This window comes from Condylura cristata, unplaced genomic scaffold (assembly GCF_000260355.1).
Source record: "Condylura cristata isolate star-nosed mole 26May11 unplaced genomic scaffold, ConCri1.0 scaffold00013, whole genome shotgun sequence".
Taxonomy (NCBI): domain Eukaryota; kingdom Metazoa; phylum Chordata; class Mammalia; order Eulipotyphla; family Talpidae; genus Condylura; species Condylura cristata.
This window is the reverse complement of record NW_004567114.1, coordinates 50,188,771-50,201,208: the sequence shown is the minus strand read 5'-3', so window position 1 is coordinate 50,201,208 and position 12,438 is coordinate 50,188,771. Positions and strand designations below refer to the sequence as shown.

General features: G+C 35.7%; 1 protein-coding gene across 3 annotated transcripts in view; it reads left to right on the top strand.

Annotated features, from left to right (window-relative positions):
* ARHGAP5 (Rho GTPase activating protein 5) overlaps window positions 1-12,438 on the top strand; it is a 64,287-nt gene that overhangs the window by 39,692 nt on the left and 12,157 nt on the right. The gene's annotated exons all lie outside the window — the stretch shown is intronic.

Below are 12,438 nucleotides of genomic sequence, written 5' to 3'. Positions count from 1 at the left end.
CAATCATGTAACAGTTATTTCTATAGATAATTTGAAAGTTTTCTTTAAGTGTAGTACTGTTAATCTTTAGCACTATTTATGAATGTACGAAGGTATCTTGTTTGTGGTGTTAACTATTCAGCTCTAGCTTGACTAGGTTTACATGGTATTTTTTTTTTTTTTTAAGATTTATTTATTTATTCATATAGAGCTGGGGTACAGGCCAGAGATGCGGAGGGTGAGAGGATTCACCAGAGACAGAGTGGGGAGCAGAACAGGCAGATCGATGAAGTACACTGCTGAGGGGAGCAGCGGCGGGTCAGGAGAGGTCTGCCTCGCCATGTGGACTCCTCAGGGGCAGGCGGGAATCGAACTCATGAGGAAGTGGCTTAAGCTTCGTAGTGCAGTGCTTTAACCCGCTGCGCCACCAGGGAGGGCCCCATTACATGGTATTTTTAAGGGGTATAGGTTACATTACTATTTTCAAGCACAGACTTGTTATATAATTTTAAGTTCAATGTAAACTGTTACCTGAGGATTCAACTTGAACTATTCAACTTGAGTAGTCTAAGCAGAATGTTATCATGGTTATGTGCATTTAAAATGAACAGAAGTTAACTGCAAAATATAAGTGATTGAATGGTTTTTAAATATGAACCTAACTCCTTTTTGTCTTTATTTGTTCTTAATAAACTCGGTATACAAGTGTGATTTTAAACACAAAGTAGGATGCCCATGTTCTATCTAAAACAAAAATCATTTTTACTTAGATCTGCGCCTTACCCTTTTGTCCACTTAGGAGCTCAGTTCTACATATATTGGATTGTCTATTTCAGAAATGCTGACTTTGAGTTTTAGCAAAGGAATAGAATATGGGGCAATGCCTGCTATCTACCAGTATTGTAGGTTTTTTTATTTTTTATTTAGCTTTTACATTCTTCATTTTGTGCATTTTTCATCTTGGTTGTAGTCCCCATGGACCTCCCACCCCCAATTCACCCATGTGCCATCACCCTACTCTCCCCACCCCAGTTTTGATCCCATTCCTCTTTCTACCCCCGAAATGTCTCTGGTTTATAGTTGTTTTTGTTTTTACTTTATTACAATTGCTTTTTTTTTTTTCCCTTAATTCCTGATCCCTTACACTCCTGCTATGAGTGAAACCATCTGGTATTTTCCTTTTTCTTTCTGGCTTACTTCACTAAGCATGATCCCTTCCAGCTCCATCCATGTTGCTACAGAAGGCATGAGTTTATCCTTTTTGATTACTGAATAATAGTCCCTTGTGTATAGGTGCCACATCTTTTTAATCCAGTCATCTACTTTTAGGCATTTGGGTTGATCATATGTCTTCCCTATTATAAATAGAGCAGCAATAAACATGGGGGTGCAGGTGTCCTTTTGAATCCATGTTTTTATGAACCCTTTGGGTAGATACCACACCTAGGAGTGGGATTGCTGGGTCATATGCAAACTCCATTTTTAGTAGTTTGAGAAACCTCCAAACAGCTTTCCATAGTGGTTGCACCAGTTTGCATTCCCACCAGCAGTGCAGGAGAGTTCCTTTTCCTCCACATCCTTGTCAACATTTATTGTTGCTAGTTGTTATAATATGTGCCATTCTCACTCGTGTGAGATAGTATCTCGTTGTGGTTTTAATTTCCTTATTTCAAGTGATGTTGAACATTTTTTCATGTCTGTTGGCCATCTGCTTTTCCTCTTGGAGAAGTATTTTTAATTCTTTTGCCCATTTTTTGATGGGGTTGTTCACTTTATTTTTGTTGAGTTTCATCAATTCTTTGTATATCTTTGTGATTAGTCCTTTGCCATTAGTATTGCATGCACATGTTTTCTCCCAATCAGTGGGGTATCTCTTTGTTTTGTGCAGTGTCTGTTTTGCTGTACAGAAGTTCTTTAAATTGATGTGGGCCCAGCTGTTTATCCTTTTCTTCACAATCCTTGCTTTGGGTGTTATATCTTTAAAATGTATTGTGGTTTCTGGTGACTTGGTGATGGGAATTCCATGGAGATTACAGCTGAGATGGGAAAAGGCACAAAATGATGTAAAAATAAGCTATCATATTATTTTTTAAAATGTATTGTGGTTAAATAGCCTATATCTTTCCTTTAATTTCTAACTGCAGTTTATAGAACTTACATTAAGATATGCCCTTAATCATTTGTTTTTTTCCTTCAGCAAAGTGTGTATGAGGCAAATTTCTCATTTTTTAATCAGTAGAAATGCAAAGGCCCTCATAAAATTAGCTTCATACTTTGAGCTTTAAGAATTTGTGTTTTCTCTAGCAGTAAAATTAGACAACACTAGGGAAATGCCACATGATTAAAAAATGATTTTCTTTTAGTGATCAGAAAATAGTAATAAAGTAATAATGGATAGCATCCTGTACATTTATGTTTGTAATGAAACATTCTCATTTCTTGAATCTTGATGCTTAGTTGAGTGATTAGGTTTCATGAAAATTAATTCTAGTTTACTGTACCTTTTTTAAAATATATATAATATTTTATTTTTACAACATTTTGTGCATTTTCCATCTCATTTGCAATCCTCTTGGGCTTCCCATCAGCAAATCACCCATGTGCCATCACTATAGTCCCTTCCCCCACTACTCTTGATTAGTTTACTGTACTTTTAAAGTCAGTTATTATAATGTGCATACAGTAAAACTTACCAATTTTAGAGAATTAATTTTAAAATCTTATAGTTAATTAGCAGCATCACAATCAAGATACAGAAAATTTTATCACCCCTAGAAGTAGTAGTCTTTTGTAGTCATTCATCATTAAGTATGATGTTAACAGTTTCTGTTTTGGGGTGTGTGTGTGTGCAGGCATTGCATGTATGAGTGTGCTTGCATACTCTCATATTCTCTGTTTATCAGTTGATTCCCAGTTAACTAGTTTTTATACAAAGTACCTTTTGATTTTGCTTACATTTTGCATTTTTCTAATTTGTTGATATGATCATACTTTTTTTGGTAAATTATATTAATTGGCCTTCAATTGTTAAACTAACCTTGTATCCTTGGGAAAAGCACCACTTGGCTATAGTGCTTGTATCTTTTTTATATGTTGTTAGATTCATTCAATTTGCTAAAACATTGTAAGGGATTTCTTCATCCTGAGCAATACTGGTTTATACTTTTCTTACAATGTCTTTGCCTAGTTTTGTCAGTTTTATTAAAACTGACATCATCATGAGTATATTTTCTGGAAAAGCTTGTGACAGTTGATAATTCTATCTCAAATTTTTGTGGAATGTACCAGTATAAATATTTGGACCTGGAATTTATAAGATTTTAAACTGGATTAAATTTCTTTAATAATAAGACTGTGAATTTTCTGTTTCTTCTTGAGTAAGCATTGGTTATTTATATATTTCAAGAAATTTGTCCATTTCATCCAAGTTGGCATAAGGTCATTTTTAAAATTTCTCCTTACGTATTTAATGTCTCTTGTGTATGTAGTAATGTCTTTTCTTTTAGTCTTGGTATTACAGATATTTTCTTTTTTTCCCTCGTTAGAAATTGATCGGTTGTATTGATCTTTTCAAAGAACAAACTTTTGATTTTCATGATATCTCATTAATTTCTTAGTTTTTTGAATTCTGCTTTTTAAAAATTTCATTCTTTATATGTCTGCATTTGGTTTCCTACAGTTTCTCAAAAGCAGAAGCCTACATTATCGATTTTAACTTGTTTTTATCATATTTAATATTAAAGATTTTCCTGTATAAGCATTGTTTTAGTTAACTCATTGGCTATTAGAAATATTTTTATTTTTATTGAGGTTTATGTTTTATTTTGGAATGTAGGTAGAAGATTGTTCTACATACATGCGTGGTTTTGTTTCATGTGTTTTGAAAATTTTTTTGAAAATGTTTTTATTTGCATGCACCTTTAGAATTATATGAGTTTACCTATTAGCATTATAAAGCATTCTTTTTATGCTTTGTATAAAAAGCTTGTCCTGAAGACTGCATTGTCTTACATTAATATAGCAATTAATATTTTCTCTTGTGCTGTGTTTATGTATATCTTATTTATCTTCTCACTTTTTTTTTTTTTTTTTAAAGATTTATTTATTTATTTGTGCATACAGAACTGGGGTACAGGCCAGAGACTCAGGGGCGGTGAGAGGCTTCACCAGAGACAGAGTGGGGAGCAGAACAGGCAGATCTACGAAGTACACTGCTGAGGGAAGCAGCGGGCAGGCCAGGAGAGGTCTGGCTCGCCATGTGGTCTTCTCCGGGGCAGGCGGCAGGCGGGAATCGAACTCATGCGGAAGTGGCTTCAGATTCTCAGTGCTGTGCTTTAACCCGCTGCGCCACCAGGGAGGGCCTATCTTCTCACTTTTAACTTTTTTTTTTTTATATTTAATACAGTTTCTTATAAGCAGCATATCATTAGTTCTGACAGTTCACATGCTATCATTGTTATTAAAATCACTGGCCTTTAATGTAATTTTCAGTGTAAGTTGTTTAAGTTGTTTAATGTATTCCTTTTTTTTTTCTTTTGCTTATCACATATGATCATTATTCTTTTCCTTCTCTTGTCTGTTTTTGGGTTAATTGCATGTTCTTGATTATATTTTAATACCAATATCAGTTTATTGTCATGCTGTTTAGACATTTATTAGTGGTGCTGAAGAATTTGAAATACACATTCTTACAGCAGTTCATGCTTAAATAATGTTTCATAAATATACTGTAAGTTTAAGAACTTTATATCATTTTTTTAAACTCTTCTATCTTTTGTTCTGTTGTACATCTTAATTCCATTTTGTGTTTTAAACATCATAGTCTACATTTGTAATTTTGTTTTGAGCAGGCAGTTAGCCTCATTTTTGGAATGTAACTCTCTAGTGTTTTTATAAGGTGGAAAAAGAATAATAAAGATTGAGATGGCCTGATCTATGAACTAAATGGCCCATTTGGAGAGGCTAAATGGAAAATAGTAAATGTAGACTTTCAAACAACAGAACTGTGTCTACTCTGTGAAATTGAGGACTTAACTAACCTCTTTAAGACATAGCTTCTACAGTTAGACACTAAAACTTTGTGAGACTGTTGTGAGGATTAAAAGATATTATTTACAGGGCCCTCCCTGGTGGCGCAGCGGGTTAAAAAGCACAGCACTGAGAATCTAAAGCCGCTTCCCATGAGTTCGATTCCCGCCTGCTCCGGAGGTGACCACATGGCGCGGCAGACCTCTCCTGAACTGCCCGCTGCTCCCCTCAGCAGTGTACTTTGTCAATCTGCCTGTTCTGTTCCCCATTCTGTCTCTGGTGAAGCCTCTCACTGCCCCTGAGCCTCTGGCCTGTACCCCAGTTCTGTATGCACAAATAAATAAATAAAATCTTAAAAAAAAAAAAAGATATTATTTACATAAAACATACAGTATTATTCCTTGGTACATAGTGCTAATAAATAGTATCTATTACATTTTTACTTCACCATAGAATTAGACTGTTACTAGCGCTGTCTATCTCCCAGAACCTCCCTCCCACTATGGCTCCTGAACTCTGTTCCTCTGCTGCTGGAGTTTTCAGTACATCCTGTTTGGGGAAATAGCTTCACTGTGAGAGCAGACTTGCCTCTTACTGTTGATTATACCTCCAGAGAAGCTAAGACCTTATGAGATGTACAGTAGTTACAACCAGTCAGGCTAGAAAGAAAGGGACTCTAACATACATTGGAGAAGGGAAAAGGAAGGCCATGACAGGAAGACTAACAGAACTTCTATTTCACAAAATTGCATACAAGCTGTGTTTAGCTGAGCTGGGACTTGTAAACAGGAACCTTCTTTGGGTTCCTAAGAACCCTGTACTACTTATGCCTAGAAAACCCCTGCCTTGGGAGGAGAGGTACCTTGTTTTTGTTTCACTGTGTATTTTTGTCATAATTTCCAGGTGCACTAGATGCAGCAGCTCCTCCCCTAGACCTTGCAGTCCATTCCTTCATTCACTGCCAAGACTTGTCCCAATGTGTGTGACCCCACAAGAGCCATGGGGCCTAAAGGTGCTGGACAGCCTATCCCTGAACTAGAGAGTTTTTGAGGTGGGGGTTGGACTTAGGTATGGCAAAGCCTTCTCAACACATTTCCTTGCTTGCTAGGCTCAGCAGTAGAAGAGCCAGTTAGCCTGGAAGGAACTGGGTAGTCAATTTGGGCTCCCTCTAGCAAGGCCACAGGTGATAATTGCATTCAGAACCCTAATTTTGCCTTTAGATTTCTGTAGTAAATTAGCATCATACGATTGTCGAAGTATACACAAAATAGTAAGATTTAAAAGATAGCAGTTGTGCAATAAACTAACTTGACCCAGTAATTCCTTTTTTCACCAATTTACCCAATATTATGAAGGAGCTATAAAGTTGCTTTTATAATCAATAAATATACAAAGTGTGAAATATATAAATAACATGATAAGGAGTATTTCTACTCCATTTCTTGAGTACTGCTTTTGCTGAATCCCACAGGTTTTGGTTATCTTCATTTATTAATCTCAAATTATTTTCTTTTTTAATTTATTTATGCATACAAGGATGGGGGTGTAGGCCAGAGCTGCAAGGGATAAGAGGATTCATGAGAGACAGGGTGAGGAGCAGAGCAGGCAAATGTACTGAAACAGACTACTGAGGGGAGCAGCAGGAGAGATAGAATTCTGATGCACAGTGTGGATCAGCTCTTTGTCTTGGTATGAACTCATGTCGCAGCGGTTGGCGATAGCTTGATTGTGCTGAGACTTGAACCCCTGTGCCACTAGGAAGGCCCAAATTATTTTCTAATTGCACTTGTAGTTTCTTCTTTGATGTATTGGTTGAGAAGTTGTTTAATTTTCACAGAGTTGTGAATTTTCCTTTAGATTTATAGATTTATTCTTTTGTGGCCTTATTAATAACATGCTTAATATTAATTATCTCAAAACTTAAATTTACCTAGATTTGCTTTGTCACCAAACATCTTATTCCCTTGGAGGAGGGACATTCTCTTGGAGAAGACTGTATATTGTATTGTTACTGAATGGAATGTTCTATTGGTCTAGTTGGTTTTTTTAATGTTATTCAAGTTACCTTTTTCCTTGGTGATGTTCTTTCTAATTCTCTTTGTTATTGAAAGTGAAGTATTGAAATCCTTTACAGCTCTCCTACACCTTTGTGTTGTTATTTTTACAAGTTATAAATCCTCATATATTTACTGCTTATTAACATGTATTTAAAATTGTTTTATGTATCTTTTTAAAATTGTATTACAACAAAAGATGTAAAATACTACTTACTGGCTTATATACCCACTTACATAGCTATTTTTACGTTTGTTATTTGTTAAAAGTTTTCTATGGCTTCAGGTTACTCTGACACCCTTTCATTTCTGCCTAGAGGGCTCCCATCAGCACTTTTTGTAGGGCATATCTATCTACTGGTGGTAAACTCAAACTTATGTTTATCTGTAAAATATCTTAATTCTTCCATTTTTGAACAATAGTTTTGCTAGTATCTTTCTGTTTGTTTCCTAGACTACATAATCTCAACCAATCATCCAGTTACTTCTGACTGTTCAAATTGCTGTTAAACCCTCTAGTGAAATTTTCTTTAATTTCTATTGCAATGCCATTATTTAGTGTTCGAACAGTATAGAATTTCTCCTCCCTTCCTCTCACCAACGTGTAATCACCGTTACCTTCCTACTTGTAAAAGTTCCCCTATTTCTGCCACTGTAATCTATTGTGTTACTCTCCCAAATGCCTCTTTTCACCCTTCTCCTGCCCCATCTGAAAGCCAAAGATCAGTACTCAGTTCTCAAGTTAGTTTCAAAGTTTGTCTTTGTCTGACCTTTTGTTGGTAAAATTTAGTTAATTTTCATTTTCCTTTTATATTCTAAGCTCCACATTTTTTTTAGTTTCATTTGTCTAACTTCTTTGTGTTTATTCATATTTTCTATTAATCCTGCTTCCTTCAGTTCTTTACCCATGGTTTCCTTTAAATTCAAGTGCATTTTTTTTAAGATTGATTTATTTATGTATACAGGGTGACCTGGGGTACAGACCTGAGATGGTAGGGACAGTGAGAGGATTCACCAGAGACAGAGCTGGAGCAGAACGGAGCAGAACAGGCCTACTGACAAGTACACTGCTGAGTGGAGCAGCGGGCTGTCAGGAGAGGTCAATGTCAGGAGAAGTCTCAGCTATGTGGCTTTAGCTTCTTAATGCTGTGCTTTAACCCTCTGCACCACTAGGGAGGGCCCTAAATCCAACCGCTTTTTTTTTTTTTTTTTAAAGATTTATTTATCCATACAGAGGTGGGGTACAGGCCAGAGGGGAAGGGCGGTGAGAGGATTCACCAGAGACAGAGTGGGGAGCAGAACAGGCAGATTGACAAAGTACACTGCTGAGGGGAGCAGCGGGCCAGCCAGGAGAGGTCTGCTGCACCATGTGGTCACCTCCAGGGCAGGCGGGAATCGAACTCATGCTGAAGTGGCTTTAGCTTCTCAGTGCTGTGCTTTAACCCGCTGTGCCACCAGGGAGGGCCACAAGTGCATTTTTTTAAAGGTGGCTTAAAGACTTTGTATAGGTCGTGCAATCATTGTTTCTCACAGACTCTGTTTTTTTTCCTTAAACAGTGCATAATATTTTCTTCCTTTCCATCACTTAATTTGTGTTAATAATTGTTTTGAATATTACAGTATGGAATCATGGGAGATCACATTCTCCCTGTATCAGGATATATTGTTGTTATTTGGTGATTGTTTGCTTGTTTAGTGATGTTCTGAACTATTTTTGTAACATGTATTCTTTTTCATTTATGGCCACTGATGTTTGTATTACATTACCTTATTGTTTAGCAAGTGTCTTGGTAGTTTGCTTAAATACCTGAAGCGACAGGGGGAAATAATCTTTCTAAATCTTTGTGATTGATGCTATATTGGGGCATTCTTTCAACTTAACTAAGCCATTTATGGGTCTTTTATTCCAGCTTGGGCAGAGCCTGTTGTCTGCCAGAGTTGAAAGCTTAGAATTTTGCTAAGCTTTTTCTGAGTATACATGCACTCTAGGTTATTTATGTGGGATTCTCAATTACCCATTATATGTAAAATCTTTTATAAGCTCTTACTCTCCCATGATCTCCTTTCCAGCATTTCTTTCCAGCATTTCTCTCCTATGCTTTTTAGTTAATCTATTGCTGATCCTGGCTGTTAATTAATTTTTCCAGACTGCTACAATCAATACTTGTGCCTTTAAATGCCCATGAAGCCACCCCAATCCTGGGAATACATTAAATTGAATGAAACATATGCAAGCCCTTGTGCTGTTCTTTCTAGTGGCTATCAGACAGGTTGAAATCCACAATCACAATTTTTTTAGAACATTATCTGAATTACCCTGGCAGTTCCAACCAACACCATGTGTGGGCTGCTGTCCTGTTTGTTTCCAGTTGGGTGTGGCGAATGGTACGTGAGCAATTTAAAGCTTCTGTCTTCACCAAGTCTTCCTCTAGTGTTGTAAGTGCTTGATTGTATCTCAGAGTTTAACAAAAGTTGATTCTGACGATTTTTGGTGTTCATTAGTTGTTTTTGTGGGGAGCTGGGCCCTGAAATTCCCTTCTTTGTCTGTTTTGCTATTGTCACTCTTCCTGAACATATTTATCTAATATATGGATTATCTACACATTTTTATTCCTCCCTAGTCCATTGTAATCTATTTTAAGACTCACATTTCAGCCTGAAAGTATATGAAAAACAAGCAGTGAACTCATCTAGAACTTAAGCCATTTTATAGTTAAGCCATTTTATAATTAAGCCATTTTATAATTTCAGATCAATAGTTCTGTGAGGTTAGCTACCTTTCTAGTAAAAGAAAAAAGACTGTGATACTTGGATTAAATATGTCATTTTCAATTCTAAATTTTATATTTAACTGTGGATAATGGTAGATCTCTAATACCTTTGTGGCTTAGAGCCTAGGATAGATGTTCCGGATGTTTTAAGTTCATGATAAGCTTGAATAATAAGCATCTAACTGATTGAGTTGGATTTTTTATTTGCTTATCATTTTATTACTAGATAGTGAAAGGTAAGATTTTTAGCACAGATTATTAAGTACGATATGATTTTCATTTGGCACATAAATGCTTACTCTACCATTGTTTGTCACTTTAGTATTTTTTTGGCCATATAATCTTTTCATTCTAGGGGCAATCCAGGATCATATAGGTACATTAGCATTTAATGGTCACCTTTAATTCAGAAGAGTTCCTCAATCTTGTCTTAATTGACTTTGAGGTTATTATTAGAGTTCTAACCACAAGCTATGTCCTTTTAAGTGTATTACCGTATCTATTTAAACAGTTTCAGTTTTCCCAATATAGATGATGATAATTTTGATCAGTTGGTAGTGTCATCAGGGTTTTTTCACTGAAATTAAGACTTTTAATTTGATAGCTTTATTTATATTGGTATCGACTTGTGTATTCGTATACTTGGTAAATTTTAGTCATTTGATGTCTTTACGTATCTTACATGTATATATATTGTCCTAGCTTAGACCACTTCTTGACATCTTAGACCACTTCTTGACATTGTTCTTCAAACATTTTCTTTCTGGCATAAAATAAACCAGTTTGGCTTATACTTTTACAGATCCAACTTCAAAAGCAGCTTTTTCTCCTAAAAGTTCTCGTTTGTCTTGGTAAGAATGAGATTTAGAAACTAGTACTAGAGCTTTTCCTGTACCCTCTTGTTACTACCTCTAGTTGTAACCCAGCACCACAATGCACATTTTAGTTCCCCTTTTGTTTTTATTAATTTCCTTCTCCAACAATGAGAATTCTTGCTTCCATTGTCTTTAATATGTTGCCCAAGTCTAGAATACACAAATATACATACCACTCTATACTGGAGGCCTATTAACTAGAGTTAATATTAACTACAATTCTTTTTATTTTTAAGGTCCAGTTATATAAAGTACACTAAATTTAGGGGTAGCTTTAGGTAAGTTTTGACAAATGTATATATCTACTTTATTCATACACCTATTAAGGTACAGAATATTTTTATGTTCATTCCCAATTAGTTTTCCAGCCACCAAAATAACCTCTTTTTGTGTGAACCTATTCCCCTAAGTAATATAAAGTATTATAAATCAATGTTACCTCAGTAAGGCAGAGGGAGGTGAAGAGACTTTAACTTCACTATTTTAAATTCAATCTCTTTTGAATCAGCTATCATCCTGCTGGTTCCCAGTAGTCACTTAAATAAGTTTTTGCTCGTGCCCTCTTAAGAGAAAAAAAGTAATTGTTTTTCCTGGTTTTCCCTTCACTGTAAATAGTTTTAGAACTAGAACTTCATATAAATGAAATCGTATCATGCTAAATAAGTTCTTTTCTATCTGGTTTCTTTCACTAATTAGAGTGGTTGTGAGATTAATTTATGATGATTATCAGTGAAACATTTAAAATATAACTTTGGCCCATGAAACTTTTACCAGTAGTTCCCTTTGTGAACTTATGGATGCTGACTTTCATATGCCACATACTTTGTTCCATTTTTATGTCCTTATATATTCTTTGTAAGGAATAAAATAATTCTAACCAGATTAAAAGAATTAATATGCTTCTCCATGCAAAGGTCTTCACATTGGTCCACGAATAAGTTTGACAGAATCTGCTTTTCTGTGTGTGTGATGAGAAGAGTACAGTGCCTTATCACATGTCATCTTTTTTAGGAATGCTTAAGGAACTTCTCTTGACCATGCAAATGTCTAGATATAAACTTTTGCCAGTGATATGAGTATTGGAACTTTTGCTATTGTCCCACCAATTCCTGGGGCTTTTCATTTCTTTAAATTTAGTTTCTTTCTGTTTAAATCTATTAATGTATCTTCATGTTCACTTATACATTACTTTGTTATCTCCATTGTGCTGTTAAGTTCTTCATTTTTATTTTTCTGTCTCTAGTCCTCGATTCTTAAGTTTATTTAGGTCTTTATATTTCTATTTCCTTGCATTTGTTTCTTTGCTGAAATTTTCCATTCATTTAATGTGTGTTTATAACTGCTCATTTAAATATTTATAATAGCTGTTTTGAGTTCCTTTACAAATAATTCTGCAAATATCTTTTTGTTGGTGTCTTTTATTATTCAAGTTGAGATTTTTTTTGAATATCCTGTACATTTTGAATGTCATGCTATGAGACCATGGAGCTTATTTAAATGTTCTATTTTAGCAGGTCTCCTCTAACACTGTACCATCATGCAGGGTGGAGGTAGAATTCCTGGCTCTATTTAGGCTCCATTAAAACTTTACCTTGGGCCCTCCCTGGTGGCGCAGCGGGTTAAAGCACAGCACTAGGAAGCAAAAGCCACTTGCGCATGAGTTCGATCCCCGCCTGCCCTGGAGGTGACCACATGGCGTGGCAGACCTCTCCTGACCCGCCCGCTGCTCCC